At 40.5% G+C, this 19,966-nt stretch overlaps 5 non-coding genes across 5 annotated transcripts; all 5 read right to left on the bottom strand.

Moving 5' to 3' along the window:
• Window positions 1–8,296: 8,296 nt before the first annotated feature.
• Window positions 8,297–8,375, bottom strand: LOC121134882. The gene has a single exon (XR_005872090.1). It is a non-coding gene; the product is annotated as a small nucleolar RNA SNORD115 (small nucleolar RNA).
• Window positions 8,376–10,048: 1,673 nt separating this feature from the next.
• On the bottom strand, window positions 10,049–10,126 carry LOC121135066. The gene has a single exon (XR_005872257.1). It is a non-coding gene; the product is annotated as a small nucleolar RNA SNORD115 (small nucleolar RNA).
• Window positions 10,127–11,704: 1,578 nt separating this feature from the next.
• Window positions 11,705–11,784, bottom strand: LOC121135081. The gene has a single exon (XR_005872272.1). It is a non-coding gene; the product is annotated as a small nucleolar RNA SNORD115 (small nucleolar RNA).
• A 1,730-nt stretch (window positions 11,785–13,514) lies between these two features.
• On the bottom strand, window positions 13,515–13,593 carry LOC121135061. Its single transcript, XR_005872252.1, has one exon. It is a non-coding gene; the product is annotated as a small nucleolar RNA SNORD115 (small nucleolar RNA).
• A 2,663-nt stretch (window positions 13,594–16,256) lies between these two features.
• On the bottom strand, window positions 16,257–16,335 carry LOC121134865. The gene has a single exon (XR_005872074.1). It is a non-coding gene; the product is annotated as a small nucleolar RNA SNORD115 (small nucleolar RNA).
• Window positions 16,336–19,966: the final 3,631 nt, after the last annotated feature.

Raw genomic sequence — 19,966 nt, 5'->3', positions numbered from 1 at the left:
GTGTCCTCAGAAGGCATAGCTATACCTGCTAGTGGGACACAAACTGTGCTACTTATCATGATGATGAAGACCATCTATTCTGAAAGTATGGCTCGGCAAGCTTCACACAAATGGTCAGCTGGCATAAGCCTCCTGAGGATATCAAGCAGAATCAGTTATCTCAGTGAAGAAAATTTATGGATCCAAATTTACAAGTCAGTGTCAGCACAATCGCAATGCTCAGGTTTGAATTCCCAATATCTACAATGTGATGATTGTGTGCATTGATAATCATTGCTTCTGGGTAGATAATGATAAATTGCAAATACAGTTATCTTTTGCCACACCTAGCTAAGATTAACCCTGCACAGAGGCAGTAACAATCAGTGTGGAATTTATTTGAAAAATACTTTCACCTATCAATGAGCTGTGCAAGAAAAATGGACTGAACTTCTTCACCCATTTGTTTTGTCCCATATCTTTGAAATTTCACAACTCATTTAACCAATACTTACTATAGGAATCCTAAATAACTCGGAATATTTTATTTCCAACTTTTTATCATGGTTTTAGAAAGAGTGGATTCCAAAAAGGAAGGGAGAGCCCAAGTTCACTGGCTTAAATTTCACTGGATTACTAGAATGTCTTGTTTTCTAATGTTTGAATAATGATATCCAATGGAGACATAGGCACTTAAGCTGATATTTCCACATATCTGAATGTGAAGTGATTGAGACACTGTAGGAGGAAGTCTGATGCCGCCATTAAACATGTGACTTATTAGAGGCGCATACAGATGAGGTAATAAAAGTACGGTTTACCACACCGCTAACCACACCCACTTTAGGCAGGACTGAAGACGTATACGGCTGAACGTAAGGACGTATACGTACGTAGGCGGAACTACGTCACTAGCCAGGCCCACTTTTGGGCATGGCTACTGGGCATTACGGGGGAAGGTATAAAAGACAGCACACAGGAAGTCTCGGTCTCTTTTCCTGGAGTTCGGGTTCTGGCTCGGCAAAGGAAACGTCTTGTATCGTCTGGTTTACTTGTTTGGTATCTTGTGAGTATTTCTACATTAAATACTTAGCTTTACTTTCAGTAATTGTGTGTCGCGTATCATTACAGCGTCCTTTGAAGCCTACAATTTGGTGTTGGGAGCAGGATTGGAATCCGGATCCAGGCGCCCAGAAAAGCAGCTTCTCTCGGCCCGACCAGGCACATGTGGACTCTCTTTTCGCTAAGTTCCTCACCACTTCGCTCAGCAAGGCACGATTCCTGCCGCCAGGAACCAGCACCTTCTACCTGCTGGTAAGATTAGGCGGTATTCTAAGATTTCTCTCGCAGCTACGTGCGGTTTTACTAGCGGCCTGCTGACTCCGGCCACATGCTATTTTGCTGGCAGCCTGTTGATTTCGGCTTGAATTACTCCACTGGTAACAAACGTAACTGCTTAATACCATGTCAACAGCTAACATTATGATAAAGGATGTTAAGAATTTTCTTGTTTTTTGTATGGAGGGGATTTTAGAAAGGGTTGAGGACCTACCTGAAAGGTAATTCCTACCCACGATGGTGATTATTAGCTTCATAATCAATATAATTTTGTTAATGAAATGGCTCAAAAATAGGAATAAACTTATACAGGTCATACAGTCATCGCAGGATAGTTTTGAAATCTTAATGCAAAGGATTCAGGAAATGCAAAATACATTGCAGGAGAGTAAGAAAGTGTTGGTAGAAAATATTCAGGATATTAAAAATGATAATGTAGGTCTGACGAACAGGTTTAAAGAGACGGAACACAAAATCGAATTTCTTTCAGGAAAAATGTGTTCCACAGATAGAATTGAAAAATTGGAACATAATGTTGAAACATTTAACGAAAAACACGGTTCCATGTTTGATGATTTCACTAGCAAATTACAAAGACTGGAACATAAAATTGAAATGATAACAGAAAAGAATTGTTCCATGTCGGAGAGCAATGATAAACTGACTGATAGAATATCATTTGTGGAAGGCAGTTTACATGCTATTGAAGTACTTTATAAGGACGAGAATATAAGAAATTTGGAATCACATGTAAATGATGAATGTAAAAAAATAAAAGATTCCATGACGTCCTTAGAAAATTATTTGTCCCAAGAACTTCAAGAGCTCAGAGAAACAATGATGAATAGACTACAGGATTTAGAAGACGCTCAATCTGATACTTCAGAATCAGAAATGCAGGCAACAGGTCAGGACAGGAGTTTCCCAAAGCTTCTCAAATGCCGGAATGATTTCCCTAAGGTTGCTATGTGTTCCCCTATGGTTTTTCCAATATCTGTAACAGAAAAACCAGCAAAGAAAAAACAATCAAATGGTCATATTGCTTATCACTGGGAGCCTATACAGATGAAGGAGCTAAAAAATATTAAGGAGGCCATTGTCTTGTCTGGTCTTCATTCTCCCTTTGTCAGAGAGCTCCTAACCTCATGGGCTACTGTAAATAAAGTAACCCCAAAAGAGTGGGCCCAATTAGCCTATGCAGTGCTCGAAAATTCTTGTCAAATTCAATGGAGAGCTTTATGGAGGCAAGAACAAAAGCTATAGAAATTCAGGAATTACAGAACGGTCATGAATTACCCCAAGACAAAATTCTTGGGGAGGGTCCTTACGCTGACACGCAGGTTCAATCTGTATATGATGAGCACATGTTGTCTTTGTGCCATACAGCTGCTTTAACTGCCTTGGATAAGGTTTGTGAAACAGGAGAGATAATGCAACCCTACACCAATGTATTACAGGACCCAAGGGAAAGGTTCACTGAATTTTTAGAGAGATTATCCAGAGCAGTAGAAGTACAGGTAGCGAATCCTGAATCCAGGCGTGTCCTTATAGAATCTTTGGCATATGAGAACGCGAATCCTCAATGCAGGCAGGTAATTTGGCCATTAAAAATAAGATCAGCACCATTGGAGGAATGGGTCCTACATACAGCGAACCTGGAATGTAAAAGTCAGGATACAGGAGCTTGGGTAGGTGAAGCTATTTCTACAGGCTTGAGGAGGCACCAGGATGCCAAATACCCTACCTGTGATGATATAGAGGCCTGGGTATGGAAGGCAATCTCTAAGAAATTTAATAGGCATAAAGACACAACATGCTTTAACTGTGGTAGAATAGGACATCTTAGTAGGAACTGTAGACAACGCATTCCTAGAAATAATGCTTTTACCAGGAATGCATCAAACAGAAGGCCTAAGCCTCCTGGTCTATGCAGGAGGTGTGGGAAGGGGCGCCATTGGACTGATGAATGCTTTTCCACAATAGACAGACAAGGTAGATCTTTAAAGCAGGGAAACGGGCTTCCGGGGCTCAATGGAGCCCCAAAAAGGAAGATTATCCAGTCATTCGCAGTGACAGTGGAGGACAGCCTCTCCCAGGACAATTAGAAGATCCACTGCCCATTGTAAATAATACGGCACTGTATAATACATTAGCTCCAGAGGATGAATCAATTACATCAGGAGAAGATACAAAACATATATTTTGGCAAACTTCTATACAATATCATAGACCCAAGCTACTAGTTAAGGTAAATAATAGGGTGATTTACGGATTACTGGACACCGAAAGTGACGTCACTATCCTTAATCAGCAGTCCTGGCCACACAACTGGGCTTTGAAAGAGGTTAATGTTCAATTCTTAGGGATTGGAACCCTATCTGAAGTTAAACAGAGCGTTAGATGGATTGACTTTATTGGGCCAGGAGGACAGAGAGGAAGGTTAAAGCCATATGTTGCAGATATTGCTATAAACCTCTGGGGTCGTGATCTACTCCAGCAATGTAATACGCAGATTAACATTCCTCCTGTATCAGCTAGGAATTATAGACAAGCTCTTAGTGGTAGAAAGAATATAGTAAGGCAGTACAGAAAACAGATGCCAAATGTACAGGCTGTACAGAAGCAAGATGCTAGTGCCAAACCTACAGAGCCACCAAAAGCTCTACCATTAAAATGGCTGACAGATGAACCCATCTGGGTGGGTCAATGGCCTATGACATCTGAGAAGTTAGAGGCTTTGGAGAAATTAGTTCAGGAACGGCTAGATGCTGGACATATTGAGGAATCAACTAGTGCATGGAATTCACCTGTTTTTGTTGTCAAGAAGTCTGGTAAGTGGAGAATGGTTACTGATCTTAGAGCCATCAACAAGGTAATACAGCCTATGGGGTCTCTACAACCTGGGATGCTGTTACCTTCTCTAATTCCTAAGGATTTGCCAATTATAGTTATAGACTTAAAAGATTGTTTATTCACCATACCGTTACAAGAAAACGACAGAGAAAATTTCGCCTTCATGGTACCTACCTATACTAATTCCCGTCCGGTACAGAGATTCCAGTGGAAGGTACTACCTCAAGTTATGTTAAACAGTCCAACTTTGTGTCAATATTTTGTGAATAAACCTCTAGAAATAACTCGTAAAAAATTTCCACATTCGTTAATATATCATTATATGGATGACATATTATTGTCTGATTCAAATAAGGATACTTTGGAAAAGACGTTTGAGGCAGTAAAGGAAATTATGCCTCGCTGGGGATTACAAATTGCCCCAGAAAAAATACAAAGAGGAGATTCTATTAACTATTTAGGTTTTAAAATAGATGCTCAGAAAATTAGATCACAGAAAGTCCAGATCAGAAGAGATCGTTACCGGACTCTTAATGATCTTCAAAAACTATTAGGAGAAATCTCTCAATTACAGACGATTATCGGTGTAGAAGGGCATGGTTTAAAACACCTGAAAATGGCTTTAAAAGGAGATAAAGACCTAAACAGCCCACGAGTACTATCAGCTGAGGCTGAAAAAGAAGTAGAATCGGTAGAAAAGAGAATATTAGAAGCACATGTGGACCGTGTGGATCCAAATCTGGACTGTATTCTGCTTATTTTACCATCTAGAGAATACCCTTCAGGAATATAAATGCAGAGGGAAGACATCATTCTAGAATGGGTATTTCTGCCACATAAACAGAATAAAAAATTGAAAACCTATATAGAAAAGGTCTCAGATTTGATATTAAAAGGTAAATTAAGGCTTTGTCAACTGACTGGGAAAGACCCAGCAGAAATTATTGTACCTTTAACGAATGAGGAAATTTCCTCCTTATGGAAGGATAATGAGTATTGGCAAATAGCTTGCAGTGACTTTTTGGGAAGTATTAGTAATAACTATCCCAAAACAGAGAGAATCAAATTCATAAAGAAAACAATTTGGATTCTTCCACGTATCGTAAGGTAAACACTTATTTCTGGAGTTCTTACCTTCTACACAGATGCAAACAAATCAGGTAAAGTAGGGTATAAATCAGGAAATATATGTAAAGTAATTCAAAGCCCTTACAACTCCGTACAAAAGGCAGAGTTATATGCCATTCTCATGGTACTTAATGACTTTACAGAGCCTCTCAATATAGTCACGGATTCTCAGTATGCAGAAAGAGTTGTCTTGCACATTGAGACTGCAGAATTTGTTCTTGATAATACAGAATTAACCTCACTGTTTTTACAATTGCAGGAAATCATCAGAAACAGGACTCATCCTATATCTATAACACACATCAGATCCCATACAGTTATGCCAGGTCCTCTGGCACAAGGCAATGATGAAATAGATCGTTTATTAGTAGGTAATGTGTTGGAAGCTTCAGAATTTCATAAGAAACACCATGTTAACAGCAAAGGTTTAAAGAAGGATTTTTCTATCACCTGGCAACAAGCCAAAGAAATAGTAAGAAATTGTCCCAGTTGCTCATTGTACAATCAAACTCCATTACCAGCAGGTTGTAACCCTAAAGGTGTTCACAGAAATGAACTTTTGCAAATGGATGTATTTCACTTCCCAGATTTTGGCAGTTTGAAATATGTACACCATACTATAGACACGTTCTCAGGCTTCCAATGGGCTACTGCCCTCAGCTCTGAAAAAGCTGACTCTGTTATTACACACCTCTTAGAGGTGATGGCTGTTATGGGTATACCTAAAACAATAAAAACTGACAATGGTCCAGCATATGTCTCCAGTAAATTGGAACAATTCTTCAAATATTATAATATAAAACATGTAACTGGTATACCTTACAATCCCACAGGACAAGCAGTAATTGAAAGATCTAACTGAACCTTAAAAGAGATGCTTCATAAACAGCCAGGGAAAACAAAGACACCTAAACACAAGTTACACAATGCTTTACTAACATTGAATTTTCTTAATGCTGATGAAAAAGGACAAACTGCAGCAGAAAGACACTGGACTACAGAGAAGACTTCTGAACTGAACCAACCGGTGTATTTTAAGGATGTTATGACCTCAGTCTGGAAACCAGGATATGTGTTACGTTGGGGAAGCGGTTATGCTTTTGTTTCCACAGGAGAAGAAAAGGTTTGGGTTCCATCAAAATTAATTAAAATTCGATCAGAACAGAAAACATCTCAGGAGGAGGAAGATAACAGCCCATCTACAAATTCATAGTCCACCATGGGTAAAGTGACCTCCTAAAAGGAAAGATAAGTGTTTTGTTTTTTGTCTTCACAGGTAAACTCAGCAAAGAATACTGGACATATGGATTCCTGTAGAAGAATGAGTAGCTACCTTGAGGACCATCAAACAAACAGTAATTCAGTGTGTGGTATCAAAGTCTAAATCTCTCTATATTGTTTTTTCATAGTACCCTTTTATCTTTATTTCTTCACATACCTCAGTTCCCATTCATTTAACTGAAGCTGGCTTTGGAGTTGGATTGGCTCTCCTACTCTAAAGTCAAGCATATTATTTAAATACAATTCAGAATTTCTGTATTATATCAAAGAGCCATTGATATAAGACAGAAGAAATAAAATGAGGGACTGTTATCTGTGGATTTCTTTTTCTGAACAGTCTAATTTACTCCAGGTTTTCCATCTTCCCTATTGTCACCTCTTCTGTATGCATACATATGAAAGTTAAAATATTTCTTTGTTAACATTAATGTTTGAGTTTTCCAGAGAACAAGGGATTTCCTGACAGCAATCTTCAACTGCTTCAGAAGGAGAATGAGGATCCACTTCCTTGACTTCACCTGATTCGACTGGAGGCATCTGAACTGCCCCACATCATTGACCCCACCTGACAAGCACTATCCTGAAATTGGCTTGAAACTACATCACTCTACACAACTCCGGAACAAGAAACTGAAATAGCACATTTTCTACAATCTGGCAGGAGCTTCAAGATGAGAGCTTCAATCAACACTAGAACCCCAGTCAGGAACTTCAATCAAGCATCTCCTGCCATACAGAGACTGTCTGATCTACTGAGATTTTGTTATACTAACATTTTCTTTTCACAGTTCCCCATGAGATTATCATCGTCCCATCTCAGCAGGAAGTAGTTTTGAGAATTCCACGCCCCCTCTCCCTACTATTGATATTATAAGATAGTTTACACCTGTTAGTGCTAGTTTTCAATTATTTTAGAGTTGGGATTGGAAGGAGATGTTCATATTTGGGTGTTTCTTTCAGATAAGTTTAGGTAGAATAGATGTTTGATACATTTTATTCATGGACACAAGTTAGTTGTCATTTTTAGACTAAAAGGGGAATTGTAGGAGGAAGTCTGATGCCGCCATTAAACATGTGACTTATTAGAGGCGCATACAGATGAGGTAATAAAAGGACAGTTTACCACACCGTTAACCACACCCACTTTAGGCAGGACTAAAGAAGTATACGGTTGGACGTAAAGATGTATACGTATGTAGGCGGAACTACGTCACTAGCCAGGCCCACTTTTGGGCATGGCTACTGGGCATTACGGGGGAAGGTATAAAACACAGCACACAGGAAGTCTCGGTCTCTTTTCCTGGAGTTCGGGTTCTGGCTCGGCAGAGGAAACGGATTGTATCATCTGGGTTACTTGTCTGGTATCTTGTGAGTATTTCTACATTAAATACTTAGCTTTACTTTCAGTAATTGTGTGTCTCGTATCGTTACAGCGTCCATTGAAGCCTACAAGGCACCAAGTGTGCATGCTCGTTAACTGAAATGCAGAAGAGAGTGGATGGAAATGAGCAGTGTGCTGATGCCGTCCAGGTTGACAAACATAGATTTTTGCCAAAAGTGCCTTCCTTGGCAGGATTCAGGCTCATCTAAGGAAGAGCACCTGGACTTAACAGGATTCCCCAGAAGGGAAACACTGCTGGGTACTGAGGGCCTGTGCACTGGCCTATGAGAAAGGCATGATGGGCCTAGTCACCCATTTCTCCCTGACCTTTAGCCTGGGACTCAGCAGCCCCATCCTGAGCATGATATTTATGTCATCACCTCTCTTCATGACGTTGGTTTGTCCCCATAGACCCGTGTACTCAACAGGCATTGCTATACCTGCTCGTGGGTCACAAACTGTGATACTTACCAGGATGACAAAGACCATCTGTCTAGAAGGTAGGTCTCAGCAAGCTTCACACAAATGTTCAGCGGGCATTAGACTCCTGCAGGGTATCAAGCAGAATCAGTTGTCTCAGTCAAGGAAAATTTTATGGTTCCAAATTTACAAGTCAGTGTCAGCAGAATTGCAATGCTCGGTTTGGAGTGCCCATATATAGATTATGATGATTGGGTGCATTGATAATCAGTGCTTTGTGGTAGATAATGTTAAATTGCAAATGCAGTTACCTGTTTGCACACCTAGCCAAGTTTAACCCTTCACTGGTTTCATCCTCATGCTCACTTCCAGCATTTATTGCATGAGGTGACAGACCATAGGGAATGCATATTATATTCCTGGTGAAAACATGTTACCATCTGATCATTCATTGTGTCTTATAAGGTCCAAGGTATCTCAGTTGCTCTGCATAGAGCTATCATACTTCCCTCTGACATCATTGAATACTCACTATTGTAGGATGCATAACCTCAAGTTTCTTAATTGCCCAAGCACAACATGCATATGAAAACTTCACCTGTACTCCTGGCTAATACCTGATCACATGAAGGATGGATGCCTTTATAACTTCAGATGCCATTCATGTTTTTGAAATTTCATGCCACTTATGTGTGGTGAGTGTGTCTCCTCATTTTGATGAGCCTGTGCATCTAGGGTATAGTGGTATACCTGGCTAGATATTCACTGTTCAATTGCCTCATGTTGCCTAATGCCTGAATGGCAGAAAAAGTTCACTAATCCTAATAAAATGAAAAGGTATTATATTTTGCCTTACTTATATGTATATTAGTCCGTATAAATCTCTGAGTCTCTGTCTCAATTTTGAGCCTTACACAGGTAACATAGTGATCTCCCTTGAGTCGAGGCCGCTTACACTGGATACTCCTGAATGCCATCAACTCAAGGGTGGAGCATGAAACCTTCCTGACACTGTGAGAACATGAAGCTTTTGCCAAGGTAGTTACAATCAATATGGAAGTTATTTGAAGAATATATTCACCAATCAATGAGCTGTGCTAGGAATATGGCATGAACTTCCTGAACCATTCCTTGTGAATTACCTCTTGGAATAGTCACTGCACAGTTACACAATACCTACCACTTGGAATTCTGAAAGACATGGCAGCGTGAATTATCATTCTTTTATCATGGTCTTAGGCCAAGGGGATTCCCAAAAGGAAGGGAGAACCCAAGTTCTATGGCTTAAATATCACTTGATTCAGAGAAGGTCATGTTTTCTAATGTTTGAAGGCAGATATCCAAAACAGACCCAGGCACTTAACATGAACTTTCCACTTACCTTGAGGAGAAAGGATTGGGGCACCAAGTATGCATCTTGTATCATTGAAATCCATAAGAGAAAGATGGACATGAGCAAATTGCTGAGGCCGGCCAGCATTGACATACATGGTTTGCCCAAATTATGGCCTTCTGTTGCAGGACTCATGCTCTCCAAAAGAAGAGCAACTAGATCTCACAGCAATCCCCAGACAGGGAACCATTGCTTTGTAAATGAGGGCCTGTGTTATGGCTTACGGGAATGCCCTGAGTAAATTTGGTCCCCATTTCTCTCCTGTCCTTTAGTCTGGGCCTCAGCATAATCCTATTGAGCATGATTTGATGTTATCATCTCTCTTCATGACATTGGTTTGCCATCATAGACCCATATCCTCAGAAGGCATATCTATACCTCATAATGGGACACAAACCATGCTTCTTAGCATCACCAAAATGTTATATCAGTGTCAGAGGAATTGAAATGCCCACCTTCAGAAATCCAAACATTCTACACAATTTTTGGGGACAAATGTTATTCATAGTCATGGAAGAGGTAATCTAAAATTTTATTACTTGTTGCTTGTTTGCTACATGTAGACAAGAATAATCCTTCCAATGTTTCACCCTCATCATCACTGCATGATTCAATAGCATTAGCTGACAGAGAATTTGGAAGATATATAATTGGTCTGCTGAAAACATTTTACCTTCTGATCAGGCAATGTTTCTTACAAAGTCCAAGACAATTCATGACCTGCTCTTTGCAAAGCTCTATCCCAGAAAGCTCTATCCTACTGTGATATCAGCGAGAAATCACCATTGTCAGATGCATACCCTATATGATCTTTATTGGCCAATCACCACCTGCTAGGACACCTATACCTGGACTCTTGGCCCATTTCTTATGACATATGCAAAGAAGTCTTTGCAACTTGGGATGTCATTCATGTGGTTGAAATTGCATGCCAGTGATGTGTGGTGAGTGTGTCTCTACCTGTTGATGAGCATGGTCATCTAGGCAAAGTGGGGAATACACGGCCAGATGCAACCTTTCGAATTGACTCAAATAGGCTTAAGCCTGTATGGCAGGACAATTTCACTAATCCTAGAGAAGTGAAAATGTATCAGTGTTTGTGTAACATATATGTATATTTGTGCACTAGGTTACTGTGCACGTCTGCCTTTCTCATGGGCCCCAGAATAGTAACATGGAGTTATCCTGCTGTCTAGGGCTTGCATAGTGGTCATTCTTGAGCACCGTCTATACAAGTTTGGAGCATGTCACCCACCTGACCCAGTGAAAACAGGAAGCATTTGTCCCTGCTGTAACAATCAGTATGGGAAGTAGATAGATACCACACGAAGGGGATTTGAAGATCACATTCAACTGTCATTGAGCTATGCAAGGAAAAGATCCTGAATGTCGTGACCCAAGCCTTTTGTCCCACCTCAGAGAACAGTCACTGCTCTCTTACCCAGTACCTATTACTTGGAATTCTACAAGGTAATACAGTATGAATTGCCAACCTTTTTCATGGTTAGGTCTAGGGTATTCCAAAAAGCAAGAGAGAGCCCAACTTGTATCCCTTAAAGGTCACTGCATTCCTAGAAGGTCATGCTTTCTAACGTTTGAAGGCATATATCCGAAGGAGATCTAGCTATTACCATGAACTTTCCATTTACCTGAAGGTGAAATTACTTGGTTAGAAGACAGCATCCTGGATCACTGAAATGCAAAACAGGAGAGATGGACACGAGCAAAGTGCTAATGCCTACCAGCCTTGTCATACATAGATTCCCCAACTAATGCCTTCTGAGGCAGGACACATGCTCTTCTAAAGTAGAGCACCTGTACTTTAAAGGATTATATAGACAGGGAAACACTCCTGGGTGATTAAAGGCCGGTGCACTGGCCTATGAGAATAGTGGTGATTAGGCCCTCATTTCTCCCCTGTACTTTAGACTGGGCATCAGCGTAATCCCATTGAGCATGATTTTTATGTCATCACCTCTGTTCATAACATTGGTTTGTCCTCATATATCCCCATCCTCAGAATGCATAGCTATACCTGATAGTGTGAAACAAACCATGCTACTTGCCAGCATGACAAAGAACATCTAGAAGATATGTCTCAGCGAGCTTCTGACAAATATCAGGCAGCAATATGCTCTTGCAAGGGATCATGCAGAATCAGTTCACTTAGTCAAGGAAAATTTGGTGTCCCCAAAATGTCATGTCAGTGTCAGAGGAACTGAAATGCCAAGCTTCGGAACACCCAAACTCTCTACAAGATAGATGGGGGCAATTGGTAATACAAGTCGTGGAAGAGATAATGTAAAATTTTAATGCTTGTTACCTGTTTGTTACTGGTAGAAGCATTCAACCCTTCAAATGCTTTATCCTCATTCTCACTGCCTGCATTCATAGCATTAGATGACATAACATTGGGTAGGCATATTATTTGTCTGCTAAAAATATTTTTGCTTCTGATCAGGCACTGTGTCGTACAAGGTACAAGACCTTTCATCTCCAGTTCTTTGCACAGCTCTATCCCAATTTCAGTCTGTCTTCACTGCCCATGCACCATTGTAAGATACATACACTCGAGGTTCTTTATAACCCATTCTCTGTGTGCTTAGGATACCTAAACCTGTACACTTGGCCCTTTTCTTATCTCATAGGCAAAGGAAGCCATTGCAACTTGGGATGTCATTCATGTGTTTGAAATACTGTGCTACTGCTGTGTCGTGAGTTTGTCTCTACATATTGATGATCCTGTTCATCTAGGCAAAGAGGGTAATTCCTGGCCCGATGCACCCTTTTGAATTACCTCAATTACTTTGAAGCCTGCATGGAAGGACAAGATCACTAATGCTCAGAAAGTAAACATTATCTGTGTTTGTATAACTGATACGTACATTTGTGCACTAGATTACTGTTGGTGTCTGTCTGCCTCATGAACCCCAGAAAAGTAACATAGTCATCTGCCTGCTGTTTAGGTCTTGCATAGTGAGTATTCTTGTGCATTGTCTATACAAGTTTGGAGCATGTCTCACTCCTGACCCAGGGAGAATATGAAGCTTTTGCCCTGGCAGTGACAATCAGTATTGTAGGTAGATAGATACTCCATGGCAAGGACCTGATGATCACATTCAAATATCAATGAGCTATGCAAGGAAAAATCCTTAACTTGCCGACCCAATTCTTCTGTCCCACCTCCACGAACAGTCACTGCTCTGTTTCCCAGTACCTATTACTTGGAATTCTACAAGATAAGGCAGTTTGAATTACCACCCTTTTCTCATGGTGTAAGTCCTATTGGATTCCCCAAATTAAGGGAGAGCCCAAGATGTATGCCTTATATGCCACTGCATTCCTAGAAGGTCATGCTTTCTAATGTTTGAAGGTAGATATCCAAAATAGACCTAGGCACTTAACATGAACTTTCCACTTACCTGAAGGTGAAATGAATGGGTTAGAAGACTGAATCCTGGATCACTGAAATGCAGAACAGAAGAGATGGAATGAGCAGAGTGCTGAGGCCAGCCAGCATTGACATACATAGATTGCCCTAACTGGTGACTTCTGAGGAAGGACTCAAGCTCTCCTAAGTAAGAGCAACTAGATTTCACAGGATTCCTAAAGAAGAGCAGCTGGACCTCACAGGATGCCCCAGAGAGGGAAGCAATCCTTGGTGAATTAGGGCTTGTTCACTGGCCTATGAAAATGTCCCAAGAAAGAATAGGCCCCCATTTCTCCTCTGTCCTTTAGCCAGGGCCTGAGCATAATCCTATTGAGCATGATTTGTATGTCTTCACCTCTCTTCATGACATTGATTTGTCATTATAGACCCGCGTCCTCAGAAGTCATGGCTATACTTGATAGTGGGTCACAAACAGTGCTGATTACCAGGATTACAAACACCATTTTGAATGTAAGTCTCAGTGAGCATCAGACAAATGGTCAACCGGCATTAGGCTCCTGCAAGGGATCAAGTAGATTCAATTCTCATAGTCAAGGAAAATTTTGTGTCCTCAAAATATCATGTCAGTATCAGAGGAATTGAAATGCCCAGGTCCTGAACACCCAAACTCTCTACACGATAGTTGATGGCAATTGTTAATCAAATTTTTGGATGAGATAATGAAAAATTTTAATGCTTGTTAACTTTTTGTTTAAACTTTCAAATGATTAAACAACATCCAAACCACCTGCATTCAGAACATTGAGTAGGCATATTTTAGGTCTGCGGAAAAAGATTTAGCTTCTGATCTGGCACTTTGTCTTACAAGGTCCAAGAATATTCATATCCAGTTATTTACACAACTCTATCCCATTTCCCTCTTACATCACAGCCCAGTAACCATTGTAAGATGCATAACTTTATGCTTCTTTATAGCCCATTCACTGTGTGGTTAGGATAGCTAAACCTGTACACTTGACCCATTTCTTTTTTTTTATTTTATTTTCCAGTTTAAATTTAGATAAGAAACAAGGTTGCTTCACAAGTCAGTTCCAGGTCCCTCTCCCTTTCCCTCCCCTCCTCCTGTGCCCTCCCCCCCAACCCCCTCCGTTATTCCCTCATTCCCCCAGGGAGGGTGAGGCCCTCCATGGGGGTGTCCATAGTCTGTCATTTCATATAGGGAAGGGCCTAGACCCTTCCCCAAGAGTTCAAGGTGAGAGTGCACCTCACATTGTTCTATGGGAGTCCAAAGTCCCTGTGTATACTTGGGATGCGTACTGATCTGCTGCCCAAGGCTCAGTAGATTACCTAGGCCTCCTCACTGACACCCAGATTAAGGGGGTCTTGATTAGTCCCATGCTGGATTCCCAGGCTGATGGCTGGGATTCAAGAGTTAACCTTTGTCTGGTCAGCTGTTTCTGGTGGTTAAACCGGCCCAGTCTTAATCCCTTTGATCATCAGTCCTCCGTCTCTTTTACTGGCTTTCTTGAGTTCAGCTCAGTACTTAACCAAGGGAGTCTGCCTCTTCTTCGATCAGCCGCTAAATGAAGTTTCTGTTTCCCAGACTATCTGGCCATAGGATTGTAGGCTGGCACTCCCCAGATCTATGTCTAAAATCCATATATGAGAGAGTACATGCCATGTTTCTCTTTTTGTGACTGGGTTACCTCACTCAGGATCGTTTCTTCTAGTGTCATCCATTTGCCTGCGAATCTCAAGATTCCATTACTTTTTTCTGCTGAATAGTACTCCATTGTGTAGATGTACCCCATTTTCTCTATCCACTCTTCGGTTGAGGGACATCTAGGTTGCTTCCAAGTTCTGGCTATTACAAATAAATCTGCTATGAACATGTTGGAACAGACATCTTTGTTGTATGAATGGGCATCTTTTGGATATATGCCTAAGAGTGGAGTTGCTGGGTCTTGTGGTAGGTTTATGCTTCTTTATAGCCCTTCACTGTGTATAGGATACCTAAACCTGTACTCTTGACCCATTTCTTATCACACATGCAACGTAAGCATTTGCAGCTTGGAGTGTCATTCATGTGGTTGAAAATCCATGCCACTGATGTGTTAGGAGTGGGTCTAAACATGATGAAGAGCCTGTAAATCTCACCAAAAGTGGAATACCTGGCCAGATGCATCCTGTCAAATTGCCTCATGTGGCCTGATGCCTGAATGGCAGGACAAGTTCACTAATCAGAACGAAAGAAAAGATATCCGAGGTTGCCTAAGTGATATGTAATTTGTTCTGTGAGTCTACATCTGCCTTATGAACCCCAGAGAAGTAACCAAATTTTCTCCTTGCAGTTGATTGCCTGCAATGTATACATTATTAAGTGACATCTTTGAATGTTTGGAGCATGTCACACTCCTGACACAGCAAGAACGTGAAGCTCTGTCACCAACAGTAACATACAGCATGAGAGTTCAATAGACACCCCAAGGCAGGGATTTCAAGATCACAATCACTTATCACTGAGCTGTTCAGGGAGAATCCCTGATCATCCTGGCCTAAGGATTTTGAACCACTTCCCAGTCCAGCCAGTCCTCTGTTTCTCAATACCTATTATTTGAATTCCACAAGAATTGCAGTTTCAATTAGCATCTTGGTCTCTTGGGTTTATTGCTAGGTGATTCCAAAGAGGAAAGGAGAACACAAGTTTTGTGCTGCAAGTTTTTGTTTTCATAGAAGTTCATGAATTTCAATCTTTGAATGCACATCTCCAGGATTGAGCCAGCCACTTATTCTGATATTTCCACTTACATGAGTGTCTCATGATTGAGGCACCATGTTGCCATCTGGGATCACTGAAATGCAGAAGAGAAGAGATGGACATGAGAAGAGTGCTGATGCCTGGCATCCTTGATACATGAGAGTGCCACAATTTTCTTCTGATGGAGGCTTAGTGCTCCTGTAAACAAGAGCAACTGTACCTCACAAGATTCCCAACAGAGGGAAATACTCCTGGGTGAATGAGGCCCTGTGCAAAAGCCTATAAGAGTGGCCTGAGGAGATTAGGTCCTCGTTTTTCAACTTTTCTTTTGCTTGGGCCTCAGCATAAACTGATTGTGCATCATTTTTGTGTCATCAGCTCTATTCATGACATTGGTTTGTCATCATAAACCTGGGTCCTAAGAAGACATAGCTATACTTGATATTGTGTCACAAACATTGCTGCTTAGCAGGATGACAAAGACCATCTAGAAGGTACATCTCTGTGAGCTTTGGACAAATGAGCATTTGGCATTTGGCTCCTGCATGGTATCAAGCGTAATCAGTTCTCTTACCCAAGGAAACATATTTGGGGGCAAAATATCATGTCGGTTTCATTGGAATTGTAATGCCCATCTTCAGAATTCCCAATCCCTCAAGATGATAATTGGGTCAATCGCTAATCAAAGCCATAGAAGAAATAATGAAAAATTTTCATGGTGGTTACCTGCTTGCCACCCCTAGCCACGTTTAACTCTTCAGTTTTTTCAACCTCATCCTCACTTCCTGCATTCATAGCATTGTGAAGGCATATTATAGGTTTGTTGAAAGAATTTTAGCATCTGATCATGTACTGTGTCATAAAATTTCCAACCTGTCATTTTTTGTTCTTTGATGAGTGCTATCCCATTTCCCTATCACCATAGTAACATTGGTACATTCAAATTTCTCAATTGTCCAAGCACTTCCGGTAAAGGATGCCTACACATGTTCTCTGAAGTCTGTTCAATGAAGAAGCACAGAATGATCAATAATATTTGGTGACTACATCAGTGACTTCACAATGGAATTCCACTCTATGTGATCTAGAATTCTATTGTAATGAAATAGGATAAATAGATCCAGGATTGCCTAAACAACCCTATAAAGTAAAGGGACATCTGTAACTTCAAGCTCTATTACAGAGCTATAGTCTTGAAAACTTATTTGTATTGGCACAAAAATATACAGGTGGACCAATGGAATTTAATTGAACACCCTGAGATGAATTCACAAACCTTTGAACACTTGATTTTGATAAAGAAGCTAAAATTATACAATGGAAAAAGAAAGCATCTTCAAAAAATAGTACTGGTATAACTGGATATAGGCATTCAGTAGACTGTAGATATATCCATGTCTATATTTTCCTTGCACAAAAGTTAAGTACAAATGGATCATAGACCTCCAACATAAATACAAACACAATGAAATTCTTAGAAGAGAAATTGGGAGATATTCAGTTAATTGGTACAGGAGACAGCTTCCTGAATATAACACCAGTAGCAAAGACTCTGATATAACAATTAACAAATGAGGCCTCCTGAAACTAAGAAGTTTCTGTAAGGCAAAGGACACAGTCTGCAAGACAAAAAGACAGACCAGCAAATGGGAAAATGATATTAACTATACCCACATCATACAGAAGGCTGATCTACAATATTTAAAAAAACAGAAGACACAGTTCCCCAATACACCCAAGAATGCAAATTAAAACTGGGGTACAGAACTAAAAAGAGAATTTTCAATAGTAGAATCTTGAATGGCTGAGAGACACTTGAGAAAGTGCTCAACATCCTTAGCTAAGAGATAAATGCAAATCAAAGCAACTCTGAGAAATCATCTTATTCATGTCAGAATAGCTAAAAACAAGAACAATGAGGACAATTTATGCAAGGGTTGATGCAAAGAGAGGATAACAATCTGTCACTGCTGGAGGGAAGGCAAACTCATACACCCACTTTGGAAATCAGTATGAAGATTCCTCAGGAAAATGGGAATCAGTCTACAACAAGTCCCAGGGATTCCACTCTAAGACATATATCCAAAAGGTTCAATTTCATACAAAAAAGACATCTGTTCCAATATGATCATAACTGCAGTATTTGTAATTGTCAGAACCTGGAAACAAACTATAATGCTCCTCAATTGAATAATGGTTACAGAATATATGGTATGTTTACACAAATTGTCAGCTGGCATTAGGCTCCTGCAAAGAATCAAGTAGAATCAGTTCTCTTATTGATGGAAAATTTTGCATCACCAAAATGTCATGTTAGTGTCAGAGGAATTGCAATGCCCAGTTTTTGAACGTCCATATGTTTGAGCATAATAATTGGGGGCATATGTTAATCAAATCCTTGAAAGAGATAATGAAAATTTTAACAGTGGTTACATATTTGCCACCCCTAGACAAGTATAACGCTTCACTTGTTTCACCCTTATCCACACTGCCTGCATTCATGGCATCAGCTTTCTGACCATTGGGAAGGCATTTTACATGTTTGGTAAAAGTTTTTAGCTCTTTTTTATTTTTCATTTTAAATTTAGATAAGAAACTAGGTTGCTTCACAAGTCAGTTCCAGGTCCCACTCCCTTTCCCTCCTCTCATCCCGTACCCTACCCCCAATCCCCCCATTATCCCCTCAATTCCCCAGGGAGAGTGAGGCATTCCATGGGGTGTCAATAGTCTGTCATTTCATAAATGGAACACCTAGACCCTTCCTCAAGAGTTGATGGTGAGAGTGTACCTCACATTGTTGGATGGGAGTCCAAAGTCCGTGTGTATACTCGGGATGGGTACTGATCTGCTGCCCAAGCTGATCATACACAGTGTCATAAAAGTTCCATCCTGTCATTTGCAGTTCTTAACACAGCGCTGTCTTGTTTCCCTCTGAAATCATAGACTAATCAGTATAGTAAGATAGGTATGTTCAAAGTTCTTAATTGTGCATGTACAGCCTTCTTAGGATGTCTACACACCTTCTCTTGGCACATTCCTTATCACATGAGCAGAGGAATACATTTGAAGCATGGGATGTCATTCATGTGGTTGAAATACCATGACACTTATTTGTGGTGAGTGGGTCTCTACATGATGATGAGTCTATGACTGTAGGCAAAGAGAGAAATGCCTGGACAGATGAAACTTCCCTAATTGCCTCACTTGGACTGATGCCTGCAAGGCAGTGCAAGTTCTCTAAAGTTAATGAAAGGAAAATAAAAAACACCGAAGACAATTTATGCTGGAGAGGATGTGGAGATGAGGGAACACTCCTCCACTGCTGTTGGGAGTGCCAACATATACACCTACTTTGGAAATCAGTTTGGAGATTCCTCAGGATACTGGGAATCAGTCGTGCAAACATCCAGCATTCCACTCTCAGGCATATATCTAAAATATCCAAATTCATACACCAAGGGCATCAGTTACATTCTGTTCATCACAGCATTATTGGTAATAGCCAGGAACAGGAAAAAACCTGGATGTCCCTCAACTGAAGAGTGAGTAGATAAAATATGGTACATTTACACAATGGAGTACTACTCAGCAGAAAAAAATGGAATCTTGAATTTCGCATGCAAATGATGGCACTAGAAGAAGCCATCCTGATTTAGGCAACCCAGTCATAAAAAGGCAAATATGTCATGGACTCACTCATATATGGATTATAGATATGGATAACTATAGTGCCTGTCTGCGATTCCACTGACAGAGTGTCTGTGAAGCAGGAAAGGACCTAAGTTAGATATGCAGGCTACCACATAGAAGAGGAATGATGCAAGATCTCCTGAACAGATTGGGAACATGATGGGAGGTTGGGGGAGTGGGAGTTGTGTAGAAGAGAATGGGAAAAGTGGAGGAGAGTGTAGGTCATGGGGGAACAGGAAGTTTGAGTGGGGGTAGAATAGAGTGAGTACAGGATAAGAAATACAATAATAGAGGGAGTCATAGGTTTGAAGATGGTTCTGGCACCAGTTAAACCTCTAGCAACCTAAAATAATG

This window comes from Mesocricetus auratus, unplaced genomic scaffold (assembly GCF_017639785.1).
Source record: "Mesocricetus auratus isolate SY011 unplaced genomic scaffold, BCM_Maur_2.0 Super-Scaffold_100030, whole genome shotgun sequence".
Classification (NCBI taxonomy): domain Eukaryota; kingdom Metazoa; phylum Chordata; class Mammalia; order Rodentia; family Cricetidae; genus Mesocricetus; species Mesocricetus auratus.
This window is presented reverse-complemented; position numbering and strand designations above follow the sequence as displayed.